A 26,073-nucleotide genomic window follows, 5' to 3' on the forward strand; every position below is an offset into this window, starting at 1 on the left:
TGAACAGATTTCTTCTGCCATATGCCCATTTAAACCTAATTGTAGTGTCTGAAAAACTTTTATGCCTAGCTGCAGTATCCCTTGGGGTTCAACTATGGCACAGTATGTATGTGACCTATAAAGCCATTTCAGTGTGAGACTCTCTCAGCACATGGATCTTTAAAGCGTGTCCATCTATGCTATGCACAAACACATGTGACCATCCTGCCTTTTTACGAGGGTATAATTTTTTGGGCAGATTCCATATTTAAAATCAGTATGCAAAGTATTTTTAAAATCTCAGTTTCCCCAGGATCAAGTTCCTAAAGATTAAAAATGAACAAATCAAAGCTGTTACATTTTGTTTTTTACTCCAGCTAATTTGTAGTGGTAGCTACTCAAACATGACTAATTGGCAATTTGTAAAATGGGTTGCTCTCAACAGCATGTTTCTTAGAAGCATGAGTTATGTGGCTGTTGCTTTATTATGGTAAGTCTTAAAAAATGGGGTTGTGGTGAAAAGTGAAGTCAGAGAAATATAGCAAAAAAAGTTAAGAGTTACAGGCTTTGTTTTGTAACCCAAATAACCTTTATTTCCCCATTTTAGGGCAAATAACTCGAGCTATGATTGTTCTGTGTTAACAGTGGGCATATAACAGTAGTTACCATACCAGAGCCAACTTTTGCCCCAGCTACCACACACTGTCATGGGTGAGTATGTCTCAGTATGTATGTTACAAGACAATGGAATGAATTCAGATGGAGTGAAGAGTACACATGCACAGATGACTTTGATCTTTGCGGATTTTTGTTTGTTGGTGGGTGGAACCGAGCACAGCTGGCCCTCCTGGCTCCTGCGTCTGCTAGGCCCAGATAAAGTCACTCAGAGACCCTCTGGTTCTGAAACCACTGGTGCTTTTATTTACAAGTCTGTGTTCCCACCATCTTCTCACCCTACAGTAAACACACCTCTGGGTTCCTTGTGTCTGAACCCAGCGGTTTTCTCCCTGCCTTCACTCCCTCACTCTCCTCTGTCCCACCCCTCCCTCTTCCTTCTTCCCAGCCTCTTATATAGCCCTGGGCTAAGTGAGCTGGCAGTTGGCTCTCTTTCCCCAATTAGGGCAGGTTCTTTCCAGCCAGCACCACTTTATTCACTTAAATGGGGCTGGCGTGGCAGGGGATTGATTCTGCAGTCTTGCTGCTCAGCACCCTGTCACAGTGGGACACACAAATCTTGAAAACTGTCAACATTAGGCTGCCTGGGGAGGCCTAGAAAGGGGGAGTAGTCCAGCAGCAGTATATGCATTAAATGTATGCATTCCAAGTCAAAAAACGATGTTACATTGGAGTTGATTGACTGAACATATTGGTAACCTAAGTGTAAAATACATTACAGGTATGTTGCAATTATCCTCAAGACCTGGACGTTCAGAGTTCAGGTTACACTTAAAAGAAATCAAAACATGTTAAGTCATGGAAAGGCACAATGAAGACATCCAAACAACCTTAACTCTGCCCTGCAGTGACCCCACACAATAACGGTATGACAGTGATTAAGGCGTATAGTGGTTCAAGAGTAGATTAAAGTGATCTTTAAATACACATTATGGTTTTTTAAAAATATTTTTACTCCTTCTTATGTCAGTACAGTGCAGATCCTACATCCAAACATATCTGAACTTTGATGTATTCAAAATCTAGATTTGGATCCAGATCTAAATTTTGAGGTTTCAGCTGTTTCAGCTGTTTACAAAGATATTGTAAACGATTAGTATTTAAGAAACAACACAAAACCAGCAGCTAAGGTGGGCAAAATTAGCAAGGAGGGGCCTATTCTTTTCCTCTTCTTAACTCTATGATTAGAAGTTAGGAAGAGCAATGTTCTTTGTAGCATAAGTCATGAACAAAGCCAAACACTAGAGAACTTGTTTGTGTCCATTTTCAAACCAATCATCTCCATGATAAACTCCTCCCAAACCTCATTAGACTATCTCTCCTATGAAGACATATGTAGATCTCACCACTCTGATGCAATTACTATACGGGATTGTAACGCAGCAGCTGCTCTTTATGGGGAGTTAGGGCCCAGTCTGCTCATGAGGTGGTCAGGAGAAAAGCAACATTCTTCTTTATCCTCCCACATACTCAAGGGCATAACAGTGGCACTGGAACACTTTTAATAGTGGGGATGCTGAAAGCTAGCCCCCTTACCTCTGTCTGTGCCCCTGCCACCTAGACCTGGGGCCGGGAGCAGGGACGTGTCTCCGGGACGGGAGGACCCAGACAGAGGTAAGGGGGCTGAGGCTGGGGCCACAGCTGGAGCTGGGTGCAGCACCCCCTGCACCCGTAGTTCCCATACCTATGGGTCATAGGTTGTCCATCAGTTTCCATAATTTATTTGGTCTTGTGCTGGTCTGCTCAGGTTTCTGAGTATCATGTTGATGTATCTGGTTTCTTTCTCTGTTGTTCTGTGTAATGTTTCTCTAGGTGGCCCTCTTCTTCTCTTTCCAGGTAGTGTCCATATTCTCACTTGCCATGGAAGTCATGTGGGTGGCATCCTTAAAGTGTGTCCTAAACATGTTCATGAGCACCTTCTTACACTGTTTGATGCTTTAGATTGGGTTGTTCTTCTTAGAGTTTCTTGCAGCATCAGAAATTCTTTACAATGGATGCTGAAGATCTTCCATGGGCATTTACTTTGGAATGAATTAATCTTCTAACTGATTTATTTTGTAGATTTCCATGACTCTGCTCCATAAAGGGGGACAGCCATGATGCTGGTGTTAAGAAAAAATATATTCTGTCAGTGCCAATCGTGCTACTTTTTCAAATCTTTTCAAGATTATGAAAATTATTTTCTCCTTTTGATATTTGTTACCTGATGCCTACCATGGTGGTACCAACATTGCACATCTCATGCCTTAGATAGGTAAAATGACTTACTACTTCTAAGATCAACATTGGGCTGCAAGATAATAGAAACAATCAAGGGCTAAGCCATTTGCTTCCTTACATTATTGCAGTCAGATATGGCTGATCATCTGACTCTTGTCTTAATCGGGTGAAGATGTTTTCAAAATAAAATCTGTGGAGTGGTGACAGATAATACTGTAGTTGGGAGGGGGGCGGATATGGAGTTTTGGTAAGAGATTTATTTTCAGAGTGTTAATAAATGCTACCCAAGAAAGAGTGCGTCTTCCAGTGTTGCAGTAAGTGTTTTCCAGTGTTCAAAGCTTCCACCTATATACTTCCCAAAAATTCATCTCTTCCATGATGCCAATATTATGGCCCAATACAGCAAGGCACTTGAACAGATGCTTAAGGCCCATTGACTTCAATGGGATTGAAGCATGGACTTAAGTGCTTTGTGAATTAGGGTTTATGTGAGCCAAGAATATTAACTATAGGCCTGATCCAAAAAGCATTGTAGTCAACTGGACTCTTTCCATGGACTTCAGTGGGATTTGCTTGAAATTCCATTTTTCTTAATTTTTAATACATTTAATTAAAACATCTCAGCTGAAGAACCATTATATTTCTGTACCTAATATGAGCAGTCACATAATGGTATTACTACAACTCTAGTCTTTTTTTGCCTCACTGTTCTCCTAACTCTTTGTCACCTCCACTTGTGTGTCATGCTTAAAATATAGATTGGTAGCTCTTAGGGGCATGCACTATTTCTCCTTTTGGACCTTATCAAATAATAGATATTAGCAAAAACACTCTCCAAGAACTTGCTCAGTATTTTTGATGAGGGTGAATAGCTTAACTCAAAATGTTTTTCTGTCATGGCAGGAACATGAACATAAAAATATGGTAGAACTGTCCACCCAGCAGTAAGGCCCCATCAAGACTGCTCAGAAGCCACTATGGTAGAAAAAACAGACCGTGCTTCAATAAATTCATTAATTTTAACACCAATGACCTAATCAAATTTGTAAAGCTCTTTCAAATTTATGTCGTTGGTGTTAACATTTCTTGGGTAGCATTTATTATGAAATATTTGGGAGTGAAATAATTACTTGCAAATTGTATTATGTAACTGTACATGTTGTTTGACCAATAATCAGACCTTTCATATCTTATTTCTCTTCTGTTTTGCAGCCTACATTTGTCAACTAGCGCTAGCTTTGCACATGAAAACACATGTTGAAGTCTCTAATGAGCTGCTGATGGGTAAGAACAGATAGCTTGGGAAAAAAGTGCTTTGGCTTATTCCAGATAAAGACACTGATGTCCTAAGTTAACATCTAATATGCTTTAAAGCTCGGAGCTAAAACACACGTGAAGTTATATGTGCCAATGCTGCTGTGGATGTAATTAGTGTAAATGGGATTTAGCCTATCACATTTCATACAGTCAAGTTCTGTAACCACCTGGCCACATCATATATGCTAATCCTTTTCTCTTAATAAGAAATTATGGTGGAATTGGATTGAAACAGATAAAATATATACAAATCTGCTGCAATAACAACACTTTGGAGTTTTGGAGATTGGTTTTTGAAGGTTCAATTCTAATCAAATTTGGTGAAAAACTTGTGGGATTTAAACTAATATTTAATATATGAATTTTGTATTATTTGGGTGTGTGTTCACATGCTGAGATGCTCCAGTGAGAAGGAGAATTATTGATAGCTGAATTTCAAAACCAGTTTCAGTTATACTTGACGGTCTTCACAAATACAGAGCTTCAAGCTTTTTTTACACAGCTTCTTTTTTTTGGTTGTTGTTGTTGGTTAGTCCATCATGTTTTTCTTATCCTTTACTAGATGCAGCAAAAAAGAGTGTTCTGTTTTATAGCTGCAGCACTCTGTGATTCCTGAAAATGTGAATTTTTTCAAAAGAAAAGATAAATGTGGGAATGAAATGGTTGAAAATTCCTCCTTCGATAGTTTATAATTTTTGTATTAACAGCTAGAACTATGGATTTTTTTTTATTGCATATGGTGTTCTAACTAAAAGCTTAGAAACATATCCACCATGTATGCTTGTGTGTTTATTTCTTTGGGGCTGTGCTTTGGATCTCAGAGATATGGTATAATCCATAGTCTGTTCAGCTGACTATGGCAAATTGTCCCTTATTGAATAATAGAGGATCCTTTCTGAAGAAATTCCCATAGGACGGGATCAAGAAGGATGGCTAGGAACACTCCATGAGGATGCCCCTTGTGAGTTTTCCCCAAATCTCTTTGTTTAAGGAATAGTTTTGTTGCATGGTTTCCCCCCAAATTTGTGAATCACTGTATCAGCTTTCAGGCTCTCCTGAGCATTCTGACAATGCAACCCCACCAGTAATTTTGAAGTCAATGGAGCAATGCTGATTTACAGCTGTTGAGGATCTGGTGCAATATGTATAACTTTACACCGTCTGTACAATCTGGGCAAGTTACTGGCATGCTGAGAAGATGAACTTGTATATTTAGATTCACAACTGCAACATTGTTTCAAAGATGATTTTTTGTATTTAAGTGGAGCTGAGTTTGCCACTTTCAAGTGTTGGGGTGGGGGAAGAAAGTATCTTCTCAAATCTGTTCTAGAATACAGTGGAATGTTTACTTTCTCATTCTGTAACTCTCTCATCTAGTGTAACAGTTGTGCTAGGGCAGTACTTGCTATCTAGTTCTTTACTGAATTGCCATTTTTCCATTTGGCCTTTGTTAACATTTCTGAAAAATAACTGACTGTCTACAGCTGTTTAAATCATGTTGCTTTTTTCTAAGTGTTACCTTAGTGATTGTTCTCACCAATATGGGCTTTACTTCAAAAGGAAAATAAGGTACAATAGGGCTTGTTGTTGAGTAAAACTGAACATGTGGGCAGTGGGAATCTGAATCTGAAAAGCGAATTGCGCAGGTTTAATACAGCAGCCATTCACGTCTCACTGTGACGAAGGCCCTACAGAATTTTGGCAATATCGCTATATACAATTAACTTTAAATAACTTTTCTTGTTTTCTACAGTTGGTGTTATTTCTTCATTTTTTCTCATTTGAAGCTAATCCGCATCTAAGAAACAATTAGCATGATTGTGCATGTTAGTGTTAACTGGGCTTTAGGTTTTTGCAATAGCATTAGCTATACTCTTCCTATGGCACTGAGCGTAATAAATTATGGAAGTGTAACATATGAGGACAATTAATATACTACTTTGCTGTTAAAGGCACTATAATAATCATAAATTGACTTTCATATGATTTATATTAATCGATGGTCTACCCTATTTGAAGGAATTCTTTAAAGAATTCTTAAAATTACAGTTCTGGAATAAAAAGAAATTTTGCTTGTAGACTAGAGATTTCTATTTCTATGCAATGTAATCTTTACTTCTGTTGGAGAAGTCACTATGTCCAGTTTCTCTCCTTGATCCCCATATGCAAATCCCACTGACAAATGGCAAAAAAAGTTAAAAGATAGAATTTGACTATGATACAAAATCAGGAAAGAACCAAACCATTTTGAAGAAATAATAATAGTTGCAAGTTTTTATCTTTGCTGGAGATTGGTACTGAATTGATTATATTAATATTTAGATGAGGTTAATGATCTTATCTTTTTTCTTTCACTCTGTTTGTAAGGACAAAAACATCTAATTTATAAATCAGAAGTGAGGAACAAAGGAATGAACTGAAGTAACTCAACTTTACCCTTTCCAAAGCTGAGGACACAAAGTAATAATTGTCACTCAGCTAAATTATCACACAAAAGAACAGCAAGTCATTCATTTCCACATGAAAAAGCACAAAAATAGGATTTCTGAAAGACTGATTGGAAGATTAATGATCAGAAGGTTAGCATTAAAGTTTGTGCCTAAAGGTACATGAGCTTTTGGGGCCTGATTCTCCACCCCATTTACACCAGTTTTCTGTCAGTATAACTACACTGAAATTATAACATTAGTGTAAAGGGAAAATTTGGCCCAATGGTTTAACAGATCTAGTCACAAACATTTTGGGTCAGATCCTTAGCTGGGGTAAACAGGAAGTGCTTCACTGACTTCAATGGAGCTGTATAGATTTATATGAGGTAAGGATCTGCTGTCTTTGTCTGGGTGGATGGGTATGTTTTTGATAAGCTAGGGCAGCCAAAAGTTTAGGTACCAACATCAGCATAGGGTTCAACTGAGCATTTACATCACATTCCCCTGCAAACTGCCTGCACAGTCTGGGATGTTTCAGTCTGCAGGCTCAATGAAGAGGAGACATCAGTGAGAGTAGTCACTCATTCTGTCCCTAATGCCAGATTGACTCAGCAACCCCCTCTACTCCCAGATGAGCCTTTCAGGAGTCGGGTATTGGATAAATGGGCTGTGCATTGTAGAATCATAGCAATGAAGGGCTGGAAGGGACCTTGAGAGATCATCTAGTCCAGCCCCCCATAGTGAGGCAGGACCAAGTATACCTAGACCCTCCCTGACAAATGTTTGTCCAACCTGTTCCTAAAAACCTCCAATGATGGGGATTCTAAAACCTTATTTGGGAACCTGTTCTAGTACTTACATATACTTTATAGTTAGAAAGTTTTGCCTCCATATCTGACCTAAATCTCCCTTGCAGCAGATTAAGCTGATGATCCTATCTTCAGCGGACATAGAGAACAACTAATCGCTGTTCCCTCTGTAACCACCTTGAACATATTTAAAGACTGTTATCAGGTCCCTCTTAGTCTTCTTTTTTCAAGACTAAACATGCCTAGTTTGTAAACGTTTCCTTGTATGTCTGGTTTTCTCAACCTTTTCTCATTTTTGCTGCTCTCCTCTGGACTCTCTTCAGTTTGTCGACATCTTAAAGTGTGGTGCCCAAAACGGGACACATTATTCCAGCTGAGGCCTCACCAGTGCCGAGTAGAGTGGGTCAATCACCTCCCATGTTTTATACACAATACTCCTGTTCAGACACCTCAGAATATTAGCTTTTTTTGCAACTTCATCACATTGTTCACTTATCTCCAATTGGTGATCCACTATAACCCCTACATTCTTGTCAGCCAGTTATTCCCCATTTTGTAGTTGTGCATTTGATTTTTTTTTCTTGTGTTGTATTTTGCACTTGTCTTTATTGAATTTTATCTTACTGATTTCAGTCCAATTCTCCAGTTCATCAACATCATTGTGAAATCTAATCCTGAATTCCAAAGTGTTTGCAAATCTCCCTCCCCCACAACCTCCGGTTGCTGTCATCCATACATTTTATAAGCCTACTCTTCACTCCATTATCCAAATTATTAATGAAAAAAGACCTCTGTGTGACCCCACTGGATATAACATCCCAGTTTGACAGTATAGCTACTCTTTTTGAGTACTGTCTTTCAACCAGCTATGCACCCTCCTCATCCTAATGTCATCTAGACCAGTGCTTCTCAAACTATTTGGTGTGGGGGACCGGCAATTTTTTCCCCCCAATGTGTGTGCAGACCGGCAACTGATGGCTCGCGGACCGGCACCGGTCCGCGGACCACCACTTTGGGTAGCACTGATCTAAAGTACATTTCCCCCATTTTGCTTATGAAAATGTCATGTGATATTGTATCAAAAGCATTACTAAAATCAAGACATATTACCTCTACTGCTTCCCACACCCAGTAGGCCAGGAATCCTGTAAAAGAAGGAAATTAGGTTCGTTTGGCATGATTTGTTCTTGACAAATCCATGTAGGCTATTACTTATTACCTTATTAGCCTCTAGGTGCTTATAAGTTGATTGTTTAATAATTTGTTCCAGTATCTTTCCAGGTATCAAAGTTAGGCTGACTGGTCTATAATTCTCTGAATCCTCTTTGTTCTTAGTTTAAAAGATAGATACTATGTTTGCCCTTCTCTAGCCCTCCATAAGTTCTCAAAGATAATTGCTAACTGTTCTGAGATTGCTTCAGTTAGCTTTTTAAGTATTCTAGGTGAACTTTGTCAGGCCCTGCTGACTTGAATACATCTAACTTAGTAAATATTCTTTAACCTGTTCTCTCCCTATTCTGGCTTTTGTTCCTTCCCCCTTGTTAATATTAATTATATTAAGCATTTGGTCACGCTTAACTTTTTTTTAGTGAAGACTAAAGCAAAATAGGCATCAAACACTTGGGCCTTCTTGATGTCATTTGCTATTAGCTCTCCTTCCCTTCCCTGCATTTTCCTTCATCTGTCTCGTGCCCAAATGTATTTATAAAACCTCTTCTTGTTGCCTTTTATGTCCCTTGCTAGGTGTAACTCATTTTGTGCCATAAGCTTTTGGACTTTGTCCCTTGTGCTATTTTTTTTGTATTTGTCCTAAACAATTTGTAGATGTTTCTACTTTTTTAGGATTCCTTTTTGATTTTCAGGTCATTAAAGAGCTCCTGATGGAGCGATATTGCCTCTTACTATTCTTCCTATCTTTCCTTCAGATCAGGATAGTTTGCTGTAGTGCTCTTAATATTGTTGCTTTGAGAAACTGGCAGCTCTCCTGAACTCCTTCATCCCTTAGATTTTCTTCCCATAGGATCTTATCAAGCGATTCTCTGAGTTTGTTAAAATCTGTTCTTTGAAATCTATTGCCCTTTTTCTGTTGCTCTCACTCCTTCCTTTCCTTAGAATCCTGAAATCTATCACTTCAGAATTATTTTCACCCGAATTGTCATGTGACCAGGTGGCCCCCTTTGGAGAATGCAAAATATTAGACAGGGCTGCATGGCTATAATTCAGGTGGTAAAGGACTGTTACAAGGCAGAAGGGGGAGCACTCTTTTTCAAAGCTACTTAAAGTATCAGATACTGGGGTTTGTTGGAAAGAAGGGTGGTTTGTTGGGTAGAGGGAGTTGCTCTAAGGAAATTAGTGAGTTTTATCGGAATTTGGTCCGGGATTCTTGGAGTTTTGAGCCAGTTGTAAAACACCTTTAATCAATTAAGCTGTGACAAGGAAGACATTTTTAATGATAAACTGTTAGCCATTTTATACTCCGATTTTGCTTGAGTATGCCTTGAATTGCTAATGATTAAATTAAAATCTACTTCATAAAACAAGAGAGTGTCATTAAACAAATACCTATGACTGGACCAGACCAATTTAAGAATAGCAGCTAGGTAAAAACAAAATTAATTCTTTAATATTTTCCAACCGGAGAATTTTATTTGGTGAGAATGACTTTACATGATGACTGTTGGACTATGTGCAATGAGTTGGAGGCCTCAGTCCAAACTGTAACACATCTGGCACTACTTGACAACTAATTGTTGGGAATCTCAGGCGAGAGGCCAAGGAGTGAATGGACATGGTGATTGATTTGTCCGCTCGCCTCCAGAGGTGTTTCCTCCAGACCAGGGTCATGGTATGTTGATGGGGCTATGTGTGGAAGCTTTCACTGTCACACTATTATATTTGTTCTGTGGATGTACAGAGAGCTGTCTGTCACTTTTCAGCTGCATTAAATTTAATAAAGATAGGATTTTACTTGAATTAGCTGCATCAGAAACACAAATGTAAATTGTTGATCTTAGAGCTATTTTTTGTTGTGACAGCTCAGGCTGTCTTAGTGAAGAGTGATAACAACAGTGATAAAAGTATCTAATCTATTTTTGTAGAGTGGGGAGATGAGGATGTTCAGTTTGACCCAGATACTAGCCATAATACAAAAACAGCAAGCCCTGTGCATGATATTTTCTTAAGTGTGGTTCTGTGATGCTGACCACTAGCTGCTTGCTATAAGGAGCGGAACAGCCACACTCAGAACGTTGGACAGATACACATCTAGGTCTCCACTGCTGGGAGACAAAGAATGTATGCAGTAACTCATCTGGGTGTCTTTATCGCTGCTGTTTCACATTAGTAACTGTTTCACTGGGGCCCTACATCTGCTGAAAACAAAGTTCTGCAGCTTTGTGGTTCGATATTTAAACACCTTTGAAATTGGGTGCTCAAAAAAAGAGGATTATCAGCTTTGCTTAGGCAAACAGTCTTTAAAGAAATGCATTAGTCGCTAAGGTGCCACAAGTACTTCTTTTCTTTTATCTGGAAAGAGTAATTTCATCATTAATTTTACTAGTAACACAACAGCTTAATGTCAAACTTCAGCTTCACTACTTTTGCTTATTAAGGTTTTGGCTTAAAAGCAGAAATGAATACAAGGGATACCAAAATCCTTAGGGTCAGTCAGAGCTTTAGTGTGTCAAAGATAGAGTCATGTGAGATTTCATCTTTTAATAATTTGTGTGATTTTAAATGTTCAGCTCTGGGTCAGGATCATGATTACCATATGTTTAATTTTCATTACTATTTTTTCTTGTATAAAAGCTTGCTTTTACATTTCTACTAATTTAAATACATATTAGTATTAATTTCTGATGTGTTATCAGTATGAAGCCCCTGGTATTAAAATAATATGTAAGGGCACTTTTTAAATGAATAACTGGCTTTTTTATAATAGAAATTATAGATGAAAAAGCTCTCTTAGGTCATCTAGTCCTTTCCCAATGAAAGATTGTTCTTTCCTGCAGTGTCTGCATCAGTATTTGCCTAGTGAGTTCGGTTTTAAATGTCTCCAACAGGATTTCCATAGTCAGGATTGGAACTCAGGGCTCCTTGTCTCCCATTCCTTTTTCAGATTGCTTTCTCTGAATCACCCTTTAAAACAGCTTTTTAAAACACTTTTGCTGCATCAAACAGTTTTTTGCTGAAAAAAGAGGCACTTAATATAGAGTATATTAAAGGTAACTAATTTAATTTTTAAACATACTTTATTGAAATATGTCTCATTTATTATCAGGGAAGTTTCCCAGGAGGAGCAATAATCTGTTATCCTTCTGCATGTCTTATGCAATGCTGCCTTCAGTGACTCAAGAGTTTGAGTACCAACCTCAGGGCAGTCTGGTAGGAAGCAGGGCACATCCACCAAACTGGTGGTGAATTCTGTACTTTGATTTCACCAACCAATTATCAAGTGTAAACGCCTCAGGCTCTAGAAGAGCTTTAATATGGAGTCACGGACAGTCCCCTTCGATACTCCGGTCTGTCTGGCCATGCAGGTGAATGTTCCTTTTTTGACAGATGGTCCTTTAGACCAAGAATCGCAGCAATATTCAGGGTACTCCCACTTCCAAAGGACCAGCCATTTACTGCAGGTCAGTTGCACATTAGATCTCACACCAAAGACAACGCTTGTAGCCAATCCTATAATAAACTATATAAAGATTTATTAAATAGGAAAAGGAAACCCAAGAGGTATTTATAAGGTTAAAACAGATAAACATATGTACAAAAATGAGTTACAATCCTAAATTTCAAAAGACAATAGAAGCCTCTTAGCAATCTCTATACGTTCTTTAGGACTAACCCAGGCTATGCAGCTTGGGATCTCTTGCTTATGCCTAGAAACCCTTTGCCTCCAGAGTGCAAGAAGCAGCATATAGATAATCAGTTCCTTCTTGTTAGGGGTTTTTAATTCTCTCTCTCTTGCCATGTGAACTGCAAACTCATCTGATGGGAGGAATCCACTTACATGACTCATCTTCATGGGGATGGGTGAGAAGCAGAACAATAACCATCTTTTGTTCTCTTAACGACCCATAATAGTCCATTTGGGGTTGATGGAGCTTTTCTGTTGGGAAGGACACAACACCTTCTGTTGCTACTGATCCCTTTTCACTAGCTAATGTCTCTCTCCTATCTGGTGATCTACACAGCCACAGATGCTCACAATACAACTGCTGAAATGTTGCCTATATTGGATACAGACGTTATCAGTGAAAATAATGCATGCAGCAGCTCACAAGCATTCAGTAAAGTCTAAACTCTAAATATATTCTTATAATTTGAATTCCTATCTTAGCAATACTAACACATAGATGAGCCAGACTGATTCCAGCTATTTATTTGTCAGTGTTCAGTTGAGACCTGGGGACTTGGGCATGAGCTAGCACCTGGTCTGCAAGTGTCACACCTGATTCAGACATTTGTTTTTAATTTCCTTCAATTACAATTGTCTTGGATAGAAAATGGTAATGGAAATGTCAGTATAAACTATGCATAAACACAGAATGTTTGAGGTATGTCATATTCCAATATACTTTATCTGCATATTTTTCCATGCACGGAATTTTTTTCTTAACTTTTCAAGCCAAGGAGCATTGCAAATATGATATTCTGTGCTTGGCACAATAGAATTTGTTTTCATGACTTTTTTCTTTTCATTTCATTTGCTTTCGTTTCTTTTCAATTTCAGCAGGGAGGAGAATGTGCTAAAAATGTGTGTCTGTGTGGTGTCTGGTGTTTACACTTCTAGTGGACATTTCACTAGCAGCCCTTCCCATCTCTGATGCTTTATGTGGTCAGCTGTGGCTCTTCAAACCTGGCCAGCGCACTGTGGGAAGACATGAATAGCTCTTGTTGTGTTAGCACACCTGTGTTTTGCTCATAGCTGTTTGGTTCACAACAAGGTTGCTGTTAGCGGTTATGAAACCTTTTCACACCACCCACCAACTATCCACTGCTTTATAGCATTTGCTGGCACTTGCTGATGGGGTTGAACTTTTTCTTTTTTTTTTTTCAAAGGACACCAAGATTCTTTATGTATGCGAATAAGCCAAATTGGCACAACAGAGTATTCAAAAATATTCCATTCCTCTAGTGTCAAAGATTATTAGTTCTCTTTTGGTGACATGCAAATGAGGTGCAGTCATAACAAGTAAATTTTTTTTTTTAATTTTACAGTGGGTTTCTTTTCCTGGTTATTAAATAGTTCTATACTGGCCAGAGTTGAACAGTTCGGAACATTACATCAGTTTCCACCACCTATTATCTGAGAACAGTCATTCATTTTTTAATACATCTGTGTTATGATAGCAAGACTGACAGCTTTATTTGTAGTCTTTGATTGCTATCTCTTCTTTATATCCTACCCAAAAAAAAAAAAATCTGATTTTTGCAAAGAACTTGGATAGCTCAATGGATCCTAAAGGGAGATCACTAAAAGATCAATCTTCTCATATTCCGGATGTTATGAAGTATACAAATGGGAAAGAAATAAAGACTGGAAGAACCAAATATAGCTGGCAAAAGTGAGGCAGATGTTACATGAAAAGGGGAAAAAAGACAAATTAACTTAATATAAAAACCGCTTCAGTTCAAAATATGGACAAAAAGTAGTCCAGCTCTGATACCACACATTTACACTGAACGTTAGACATTGGGTAACTTGGCTTTTACTGTATAAAAATACTTTTAAAATTCCTAGATTAGGAAGATAGCTGAACTTTTCTATGTAGTTTTATCAGCTGCATTTTGTATCTCTCCGTGGCTCAGTATGTGGCTGTGCTCTGAAAGCAGGACAATGTGTTTTGACAGCCCTTGGCGATGAAAACAACAGTGAGAAAAGCAAACTAGAGTGATTCAACTTAACACAAGCTGACTGTTGTTTAGCTGGACCATCCAAAGCATGTACCATGAATAGAAAGTCTAGAATTCCATAAGGTACTCCAAGTCCAACTGTTTAAAAAAACAGAAGAGAAGGAGCTAACAGGGCTAGCTGTTATACCACCTGCAGAAATGGTTGTTTTCTCTGCTAAGCAAACTGAGGGGGGCTGTTGCAGTAGCAGTTGTCTGAAGTAATAGTTGATCTTCACCAAAGAAGTGAAAGAGACACCCGCCCAACCCTAAGACTTGGGGGAAGGAGGGAAGAACCCCAGACATTCTATTCTATTCAGGTTTTTATATTACACTCCTCATCCTAGCATCTGAGCATCTTCCAGTAGTTCATTAAGCCATGTGACTACACATCCATCATGTGGTGTTTGTTCTCTCATCCTCTTCCCAATGGAAGAAGCATGTGCGATGGAGTGTCCTGGCTGAGTAGTGTGTGTTGTTTTTGTTTTTAATATATCTGTTGCTATGCTGTTTATGTTGAAGAAGGCAAGGCCAATGAAATGGAGTGGAAGTTGGTGAGGTTTGTGATGGCCGTGAGTTCTTGGGAGAGTTCATTCCATGGGTCTCAGACTGCCCCCCAGAGAACGATTTGTCTCCTGCACTGGTGAACTTTACTATTATTGTTGGGAGTTCCATTGTGCAAGAGAAGCATATGTGTTGATGACAGACTTTGTCCTGGAGCTTTAGATGATCTTTTAGATACCTGGGGTCAGGCCATAGAGTGCTTTGAAAATAAGGAGTGAGACCTTAAACTTCATCTAAGGTTCTATGGGAAGCCAGGGTAGTGAGTGAAGATAGCCAAGACATAATGTGTGCATCCCAGGTATGAGGCAGTAGTTGGTGGGAGATATAGAGAAGAATGTAGGTTTGGGACCTTTCATGGACATGGGCACCAGGTCACTATAGCATCTGATTATTTCACGATCATTAATGGATTTTATCCTCCCAATGTCCCTGTGAGGTAGGGAAGTATTGTGGGGACCTAAGAAATGGAGTGACTTGCCCAAGACCATAAGAGGAGTTTGTGGCCATGACAAGAATCTAATTCAGGTCTCCTGAGTCCTAATCCCGCATCCTAGCTACTAGACCACCTGTTTAACCTTGAAGATACTCCGAGTGTAGAGTATTATAATCAGCTCTGGTGTTCAATACAAATTATTTATTCCTTCCATAAAGCCAATTAATAAATAAAAACAGAATAGCACCCTGTTCCTTTCTGGGAGTTGGGGGTGCAGGGCTGAATGCAGGGGTCCATAATTCATGCTATTCAGATTCAGCTATTTAGCATTTGTCTATCCCTAATGGGTTATTTGCAAAGTAAAATGTTTTCTAACAGCTGTAAGGACAAGAGAGTCTAAAATTTCTCCCTATACATAATATCCATGAAATTGCATTGAATATTGTAATGATGTGTTATGCTGCCATTACCACACTATGAATACCTAATTTGGAAGGTTAATGAAATTGACAAATGTGTGTACTGTGTGCATAGTGTCAATACTAGTTAATGGCAAATCTCTCATTTTTATTTGTAAAATTATATAAAATGGAAAGTGACAATTATTGTAACTTCATCTTTTTTGTCAGAAGTTATGGAATATATCAGTTATTTAAATAGGGCTGTATGTGTGTAATTTCAGTGTGTATGTAATCTTAGGAATTTTTTGCACATTATGTGATTATATACGTAATTTTTATATAAAAAGGGTGTATGCATTATAACATGCATATTCTTTTATAGCCTAGTTGGCCAACTTCATCCCTGGTTTAGGCGTAGCTAACGAAAGGAGGTGCTTCACTCCCTGTTGAATAAAAGGGGGTTGGTGACAAAAGTGATGCCCCGCATGTGGGCTTAACTCAGGAAAAGCCTCAGACTTTGAATGAGCTTTCACCAGCAAGAGAAGCATGTAACCCACACTAGGAGAGTATGGGCCTTTTTCCATGCTAATGACTAATCCACATAAAAGGTCAATGAGGCACTTACAGTTGCTAGCTAAGGGAGTTAGTTCTCTAGCTCAAGTAGTGCAGATGTGATTTTAGGAATGATATTTCTGAGTTCAAAACTTCCTGTTGGTCCAAGACCATTAAGCAGCAGTGAAGGTATTTCTCCAGAGTCCTTGGATGTCCGAGATTCTAACCCTTATGATAACCTAGTCTGACTTCCTGCAACACAGATTACTGAACATCACCTAGGAATTTTTGCCAATAACTTTTGAGTTACAGCATATCTTTCAGAAAGACATCCAATCTTAATTTAAAGATTAAGTAATGAAGAAACCACTATATCCCTAAGTAGTTCCAATGATTGATTACCCTCACTGGTAAAAAATTGTACCTCTAGTCTCTATTAATCTAGCTTCAGTTTGCAGCAATTAGATCTTGTTAGGTCTTTTTTCCCTCGAGATTAAAGAGCAGTCTACTATCTGAAAAATCTTCTCCCCATGTAGGTATTTACAGACTATGATCAAGGCACCTCTGAATCTTCTCTTGGATAAACAAAATAGATTGAGCTGGTGCTGGAGTGGTACTGAGCTGGAGTCAACAGCCCAAATGGAGTGTCTGTGGTCTGGAGGTTGCAAGGTTAACCTCCCTTTTCAGCTTCCTTTCCAGGCATCTGATGGTAGCATTAAACTATGTTGAGGGACGATTTTTGTAAAGTGAATCTGGTTGACAGAGGCAAGAGGCATGGCTATCTCTGAGCCTTGGTCCTATCAGCAGAAAATGTCAGAGGGGGAGTGACAAAGATCAGAGGTGGGAAGGCCCATCTTCCTACACTCTGGCTGGTTGTTATTGGAAATTCCTTTTTGTGTGCTGGAGCCTTTCATAGGTTTCTTCTGGAAGTATGTTGCTGTCACTAAGGTGGAGTTCATGTCTGGAGAGGTGGGGAGGAGGGGACAGACCTCCAGGACCTGGTGTTCCTGGATCAGCTTCCAGGGTTGACTTGAGTGCCAGGGGAAGAGAGGGAGGAAGAGCAGGATAGTCTAGGGAGGTTGTGGAATCTCTATCACTGGATTCAGAGTGGTAGCCATGTTAGTCTGTATCAGCAAAAACAACTAGGAGTCCTTGTGGCACCTTAGAGACTAACAAATTTATATAGCCCACGAAAGCTTATGCCCAAATAAATTTGTTAGTCTCTAAGGTGCCACAAGGACTTCTCGTTTTTTCTGTCACTGGAGATTTTTAAGAGCAGATTAGATAAACACCTGTCAGGGATGGTCTAGATAATACTTAGTCCTGCCTTGAGCGCTGGGCACTGGACAAGATGTCCTCTCAAGGTCCTTTCCAGTCCTATGATTCTACTCCTCTGACTTTTACTGGAGCCCATTCTGAAAAACCAGAGGACAAAGAAGAGTGCAGCTGCCCTGGTGGAGAACCCCTGTGTTAATTCCAAGAATAAAGCAAGCAGGATTTAAGCTTTGGGCTATATTTAGCCTGTGACTCATAAACCTTTAGATCAATAACCAAAGTGTTTTTATATGTGGGGGCAGCCCCAAATACAGTGAGTCACTGTCGGCAATTCCACTTTTAACACCATTCAGGGAGGTATCTGGTTTCAGATGACTGATCATGAGAGGGGAATGAGATGAGCCATGCGGGTGAAAGAGCTCAAGCTGTTTGCTGGTATAACAGAGTGGAGTTTCTTTCTGATATGAATGCACCTGCCAATTATTCATCATTCAGCTTCATCTAGAAGTTGCATTCTCAGGATGCATTATATGTGGTGTCTAAGTTAGCAGGATATCTGACAATCAAGTGGCATATTTTAAAAAGAAGTGTCTTGGATTTAGCAGTTTTAACAGAGGTTCTTCAACTTAGATTTTCTTGAAGCTCAATTACTTTCCCCTGTTTTTAGTAGCGATTAAAATGTTAGGTTTGTAAATACACTGCAGATGGAAGGGTAGCATTGTTTTGGTTTTCTGCAAAAGTTGCCACAGATTACTATGGGATAAAGCATCTCAGAGAGATGAAACCTCTGTTCTTCCACATCTTATAACTGGGAACTTCCTCACTCTTGCTTGATTCCCGGATGTTCTCTTAGGTGGGCATTGTACATTATGTAATTTGCTTTAGTTTGAAGGTCTCTTTTCCTTTTATTTCTGTGGTTCTCCTGATTATTAGACTGTTCTGTACTGAAAGGGGTAAAGGAATTGCTAAGTAGAGATCATATGAAATAACTTCCAGAATCATAGAAGATTAGGGTTGGAAGAGACCTCAGGAGGTCATCTAGTCCAACCCCCAGATCAAAGCAGGTCCAACATCAACTAAATCATCCCAGCCAGGGCTCTGTCAAACCGGGCCTTAAAATTCTCTAAGGATGGAAATTCCACCACCTTCCTAGGTAACCCATTCCAGTGCTTCACCACCCTCCTAGTGAAAGAGTGTTTCCTAATGTCCAACTTAGATCGCCTCCACTGTAACTTGAGACCGTTGCTTCTTGTTCTGTCATCTGCCACCACTGAGAACAGCCTCTCTCCATCCTCTTTGGAACCCCCCTTCAGGTAGTTGAAGGCTGCTATCAAATCCCCCCCACACACTCTTCTCTTCTGCAGACTAAATAACCCCAGTTCCCTCAGCCTCTCCTCATAAGTCATGTGACCCAGACCCTAATCATTTTCATTGCCCTCCATTGGACTCTCTCCAATTTGTCCACATCTAGGGTGACCAGACAGCAAGTGTGAAAAATCGGGACAGGGGGTGGGGGGCAATAGAAGCCTATATAAGAAAAAGACCCAAAAAATCAGGACTGTCCCTATAAAATTGGGATATCTGGTCACCCTATCCACATCCCTTCTGTAGTGGGGGGACCAAAACTGCACACAATACTCCAGGTGTGGCCTCACCAGTGCCAAATAGAGGGGAATAATCACTTCCCTTGATCTCCTGGCAATACTCCTACTAATACAGCCCAATATGCCATTGGCCTTCTTGGCCACAAGGGCACACTGTTGACTCCTATCCAGCTTCTCAGCCACTTTAATCCCCAGGTCCTTTTCTGCAGAACTGCTGCTTAGCCAGTCAGTCCCCAGCCTGTAGTGGTGCATGGGATTCTTCCTTCCTAAGTGCAGGACTCTGCACTTGTACTTGTTGAACTTCATCAGATTTCTTTTGGCCCAATCCTCCAATGTGTCTAGGTCACTCTGGACCCTATCCCTACCTTCCAGCATATCTACCTCTCCCCCCAGCTTAGTGTTGTCCGCAAATTTGCTGAGGGTGCAATCCATCCCATCATCCAGATCATTAATAAAGATGTTGAACAAAACCGGCTCCAGGACCAACCCTTGGGGCACTCCTCTTGATACCAGCTTCCTATTAGACATCGAGCTGTTGATCACTACCTGTTGAGCCCGACAATCTAGCCAGCTTTCTATCCACCTTATTGTCCATTCATCCAATCCGTACTTCTTTAACTTGCTGGCAAGAATATTGTGGGAGACCGTATCAAAAGCTTTGCTAAAGTCAAAATATATCACGTCCACCACTTTCCCCATATCCACAGAGCCAGTTATCTCATCATAGAAGGCAATCAGATTGGTCAGGCATGACTTGCCCTTGGTGAATCTATGTTGACTGTTCCTGATCACCTTCCTCTCCTCCAAGTGCTTCAAAATGGATTCCTTGAGGACCTGCTCCATGATTTTGCTGGGGACTGAAGTGAGGCTGACCAGTCTGTAGTTCCCGGGGGTTCTCTTTCTTCCCTTTTTTCTTGGGGACTATATTTTCCTTTTTCCAATCATCCGGGACCTCCCCCGATCGCCACGAATTTTCAAAGATAAAGGCCAATGGCTCTGCAATCACGTTAGCCAGCTCAGCACCCTTGGATGCATTAGATCCAAATGCACATCATGCAAAATGCACATATGGATGCTTCTAGTGCTTCTCGGTCAAGTTGTTTCTGTGGTTCACTTTGAAATGTGCTCAGTCCCAGACATATCACGCCAGAGCTACCCACCTGTGGAATTTCCAAATGGAGAGATTAAGATTTTGGGCTTCTGATTTGCAGAAGGATAATAAGGGATTTCCTTTTATGTCAGGGAAAAGCCTCAGATTATTCAGTCTATTTCCTCCTTGCACCAGCTGAGTAATGGAATGGGAAAGACCCCGAGACAATGGAATAATCAAGAAAGAATATTCTTTTAAACTAAATTCTCTCTCCTCATTAAAGATGGTGTGTGTGTGTGTGTGTGTGTATAAGTAAGTCAGCTTTTAAAATCTGAAGCAGGGTTTCTAGAAGTTTGAAGTTCAGCACATCTCAGAAAGTGTGCTGAAAAAGTGACATTGTGGGTTTCCATGGTTATTGAGTCTCACTGATTCCATCTTGAAGGTGCTTAGCTGGCAGATAAAGAGGGGTCAGTCCAGAAAACTCTGAGAGCCCAGCTGGAATCTTCCTTCTCACACATTATCACCAGCCATTAAGAGTTGAATGGTCAAATTAGATCCCCAGTGAGACCTGTGCAATCCGACTGCCTTTAAATTACGTTCTCATCATCTTCACATTAGGCTTCATGGAGTCCTGTGCAATCTCCATTGTCATCCAGGGGCTTCTGATGTTTTAAAAATGTTATAGTACCACTAATGTGGCCAGATAACACCTTGGCCATATATATGTTTGCCCCTAGTGAATGGGCTGAGCATATTGTGGATACACTGAAAACAATTATCCAGTGTTGCCAATTCTCTCCATTTTTTTTTTTTGCAAGTGACATGATTTTGGCTGAGGAGGGAGCCCCTCCAATGACAGGAGAAGCTCTAGCGAGCTAGTAAATTTGAGCCCTCTGATTGGCTGCCTGAGCCATTTGCCCACCTCCTGGGGCAGAATAACTAATCAGAGCTGCTGCAGGCAGAGCTTTCTCCCTCTGCCCCTCCCCATTGCAAACCAAAGCCTTTCTCACAGGAGGGATGGGTGAGGAGGGTATTAAAGAGCCCAGCTGCTCAGGGTGTCTCTGCTCCCCCCTTCCTCCTGGGAGCAATGGGGGCAGGCTGGTGCTCTCCTCCCAAGCCTGGGAAGGGCCATGAGGGGAGAAGACCCCTGGAGCTGCCCCCACTGCTTGGCTTGGAAGGGGGTGTGTGAAGAACCCCAGGAGGAGTAGAGATGAGGCTAGGAGGACTGTCCTGGAGCGAGTGGAGTTTGAACTGATGGGGGGCAGAACAGAAGGGTTGGGGGGCTAGAGGAATGAACTGAGGGGAGCTGAACTGATGGGGATGGGTACTGAGGATTGGAGTTGAGGGAGAATGAATGGATGGGGGTTGAACTGTCCCCACTCAGCTCCCACTTCCATTAGAATTAATTGCTGGACAGGGGATGGGCAGATGTGGCGGTGAAAAGCTCCCATTAGCAGGGGCCAAAACCATCTTATCCAATACATTTGGGAGAGTGGGCAACACTCATTTTCTCTCTCTTACATACACACACTCGATGGGCAGGGGGATTTCAAAAATAAAAAGACCAAAAAACTGCACAATAGAGTATTTTTTAAAATTTCATGGTTTTTTGGGGAGCGGAGGGACAATCTCATGATTTTGGGGGGGGTCTGACTCATGATTTTAGATCTCTTGAGGCTGGTGATACTGAAAATCTGGTACTAGTAATAACTCCCTGTACGGTATTTGTTTCTTCTTGCAGGCTAGTTAGGTGTAAAAATTACCAAAGTCTACCACTTTTCCTCGAGAATATAGACAGTGAGTTAAAAGCTCTGCTGTAAAATGACCCCTGGCCTCTAACGAAAAAAGAGTGGCTTACGGATTTGGTTACATGGCATGAACATCACTCTGTAGAACACCAAACTGATTCATAAGAAAAGAAAACTCTTCAGATGTCTGCAGGTTTCTAGAGAAAATGGTGGAAGTCCTGGTTACATAGCAAGAGTAATCATTTCCTCATTTAGGGCTTGTTCCAGAGCCCCGTGGAAAGACTCCCATTGCCTTCAGTGGACGTTGGATTAGACTCCAGAGGTGAAATTGTGAAATCCTGGCTCAGTTGAAATCAGTAGAATTTTGCATTGACATAGAGGGAGCCTAGATCTCACCCCAAATCTTTTTTTAAAAGCTGCATCACGTTCTAATGAATACAGAGGACCCAGTTTTGTCCCCTCACGTGCCCAACCCCAAAATGCACAAGGGGGAAGCTCTGATACCAAGAGGTGTAAGAAAAGTTGCTACACTTGAGCGAGAGGAAACACAGTTTACAGCATCTCCTTGGGTTTTGTGCAGAGCTATTGTTCTGCTGATCAGATCCTTTTGTTTTAGCAGTGAGATCTTTAGCATTCTTTACTGCAGTTTTTAGATTATTGTTTTCAACTGGGATTGCCACTTGCTCCTCTGCTTTGAAGATGGCTGGGTAAAAGGTTGCATTGCCACAGCTCTTACCACGCTGCAGTTTCCAGGCTGGACTAAGAGCAACTATGAAGCTCAGGAGTGACATTCTGATATAAAGGTTTCAGAGTAGCAGCCGCGTTAGTCTGTATTCGCAAAAAGAACAGGAGGACTTGTGGCACCTTAGAGACTAACCAATTTTTTTGAGCAACAAGTACTCCTTTTCGTTCTGCTATAAAGTAATTGTTTTATCTCTGATTTGCGAATCTTTTATTTTCATTGCAGCAAACAAAGGAAATCCTTGTTTCAGAAACTGTTCAGCTGAATCCAGGTGATGTGGATGTGATCCCTGCTTGTGGCCTGCAGCCTGTGTCATGTTAGCTTCTAATTTAAAAGGCACAGGGGGAAATCCTGGCCCTGTTGAAGGCAATGGCAAAATTCACATTGACTTTTTTACAGCTAGATTTCCCTGGTACTCTAACTTTCACAGTTGTGATGGCTGCAAGAGTCGGGTTAAAAGGCGCAGTCAGGGTTTTTGTAGGAAATCTAAAGCTTGGAAGTTGTTGTGGTGGAGCTAATTCTCTGCCGCATTCCTCTGTCCTTCAGAATAATTGTTTTCTCGGAGAAGTCATCTATTTTTTCATATGCTTTAGATCCCTTCCACAGCTGAGATTGCTTCTCTGCTTCCCATAGCTGGTGTGTGAAAGTATCCACTCAGAGAGAAAACTTGTCCATAGCCTGTTGTTGAGTGATTTGGGCTCCATAATAACAGCCAGGTTTTTGGTAGTCTCTTTCATGATCCCATTTATCCTCTCTGCTGTACCTGTGGCAAAGTCTTCATCTTGGGTCTCACTGAAGGTGTTCAGATACCCAGGTGATGGCTGGGGTATTGGAACTGGATAGGTATAGATCCATGTCTGCGCCAGTTTTTTTCTCTCCTCATGTTGCTTTTCTGATTTAGCCTGTTATGCCAACATTTGCTGGACTTCTAATTTGTTATTGTTTCCAAGTAAAATATTGCTGTTAGAGGGCATTTAACTGTTGTAGAAGCAGGATTCAGCTGGCAGTTCAGTGGGATACGTGCAGCAGGCAACTTGCATTATGTTACTCCCCATTTTCTTGACTTTAGTGGGACTACTTGGGTAAGTAAGGCTTACTTGTCTGAGTAAAGGTTGTTGGCTCATTGTGTTGATTCTCAATACTGTATTTCTCACTTAAAAACCTGCTCTGCCTGTTGTCAAACACCCAGTGTTTGTTTTCAGATGCCAGCTTCTCAGGTAAAGCTGTTTTGTTTATTCTGACTCACTACAGCAGCAAATAAATATGAAGCTTTTGTTTACGTCTGTTCGGGCTTGTGTGTCTTTAAACAATCTGGAAATATTTTGATTTTTTTTCTCAATGCTTCATTAATTCTGCTGGTATGAAAGATAGAGGAGAGAGAGAAATCACTGTAAAGTTTCACCTCGGAAGATGGGACTGGCCTCACCTAGCGGATATGACACCAGTATGATGGTTAAACCCAAGAGAGAACAGGGTTTCAGTCTGGAGTAATCAACAACCTTAGTTATTAAACCCTCACTCTCCAGATGACCATTACTTGACATTTAAAAAAAAATCCACTTTTCGCCATGAAGCTAACAGTCATCTTCAAAGTGAGCGTCGCCCACGTAGTGCACTTGAGGAACCGGGCGGGTCAGGCTGATTCACATTCACCAGTTCTGTAATCTGTCATCCACTTCATAGGGCTGTAACTTACAAACATGTTCACAGAATGCAGACGGTGGTTCTCTGCTTGGCTTAACCACAGCCTAGTTCTGCTTCACCACAGTTTGACCTCTCTGACAAGGCACATGTTAAAGAGTGTTTATAGACCGTGTATGTGTGTATCCGTCTATAGATCTGTTGACAAACACGTACTGTGGAGTTGTTTATATTCACACTTCGTTGGTTGTTTTTTGTTTTTTTTGCAGTGAAGAAGCTGATCACTTTTTCCTGATAAGCGGTTTTCATGGCCTCGGCCCTTCTGTGTTGGGGAGTGCTGTCTCTAGCCTGCACAAGAAATATTGAGCAAGATTTTCAAAAATAGGTGCCTATGTTTTTGCTTTGTTTTAGGCACCTAAATAAATCACCTGCTTTTCAGCAGTGCTGAGCGTCCAGCCTCTCCTAGTGACCTCCATGGAAGCTGCTAGATGCTTAGCTAGTTTGTACCGGGAACAAGCTGCCCTTTCATGTAGCCTTCCTTGAATATGGAAGCCACATGCTGTTAAATTAATTGCTGTGAATAGTCCATAATACTGGGTCGAAAATAAATATGTTTTAGGGACAAACTGTGGGCTGGCTATGACCTCCTTATGCTCTTGTGGGTATTTGCGTCATAGACACTATTGTAGGAGGCTCTGCGGAGTTGCTGCTTTGCTGCTGGCCTCCCAGCACAGATGGGCACAAGGGGCAGTTTGGGGAGAGGTCAAAGCTCTGAACTGGCTGCCCAATGCATAGGGTGGCGTGGCTGTGTCAGTGCTTTGGAGAATGTATGCTGTGCAAGGTCTAGGCCCACTGCAGTTTACTCCTCCCAGGAACAACAGGGAAACCAGGAAGGTCCTTCCTGGTCTTGCTCTAGAGACAGCACAATAACACTCTGCTCCTTACACAGGGCAGAACATTATCTCATGGTCTAGCCTTTGGTTTAATTTTCTATTGCAGTTATTTGGACTGGGGCTGTGGCCCAGGTTCCCAAGTGGCAGAACTATGCACAGGAATCTTTTCATAGTGTGTATGTGTGTGAGGAAGCGAGAGAGAGAACGCGAAGCATACTTTCTGGTTTGCCCTGTCATATGACTCCCAAGGGAAAATGCTCTTGTCCTTTTTGTCCTTCTTTGCAACATGCTGAAACCTGTTATCGGTTTCATTGTGCAGATGAAAAACTACATCTTGAGCAACATCTCCTATAAATGGTAGAGAGCTGGGTTTCCTTAGTGTTTACTGAGAACATATTATGTTTTAGTGTATCTACCATAAATACCTTTTTGTTAATCTTTCACCCTCACTAAATCTATTACAAGCTTTAATCAACCCTTCTATGCAGCAATAAAATGTTATCAGTGGCTGGCAGAGATTTTAAGTGAGAGACCTGAATGTTTTCTAATGATTGTCATTATTTGGACGGGTGTTTGTAGTTTTACAGAAAAATAATGAGCTCTATTGTGTATATTTGTAAAGGGATGGAGTGCTCCTGCTCTGAAAGTTTATTCACTAGATCTCTAATTTGTAAATAATTATTTAAAAAAACCCCAGCCGGTTAGAAAATGCTTAGGTAAATGCAGACCTAGGAGAACATGCTTTATTCTGAAAGGGCAAGAACTCACTCGGCTCCAATTCAAATTGTTCACCGGTCAGTGTATTTC

The 26,073-nt window shown here is 40.6% G+C and overlaps 1 long non-coding RNA gene across 1 annotated transcript in view; it reads left to right on the plus strand.

Annotated features, from left to right (window-relative positions):
• The first annotated feature begins 2,806 nt into the window (after positions 1-2,806).
• The window catches only part of LOC141983809 (uncharacterized), a 45,058-nt gene continuing 21,791 nt past the window's right edge, over positions 2,807-26,073 (plus strand). Inside the window, exons 1-2 of the long non-coding RNA XR_012638518.1 lie at positions 2,807-2,908; positions 4,087-4,158. This is a non-coding gene — a long non-coding RNA (uncharacterized LOC141983809). The remainder of the gene's footprint in view (positions 2,909-4,086; positions 4,159-26,073) is intronic.

This window comes from Natator depressus, chromosome 3 (genome assembly GCF_965152275.1).
Source record: "Natator depressus isolate rNatDep1 chromosome 3, rNatDep2.hap1, whole genome shotgun sequence".
Lineage (NCBI taxonomy): Eukaryota > Metazoa > Chordata > Testudines > Cheloniidae > Natator > Natator depressus.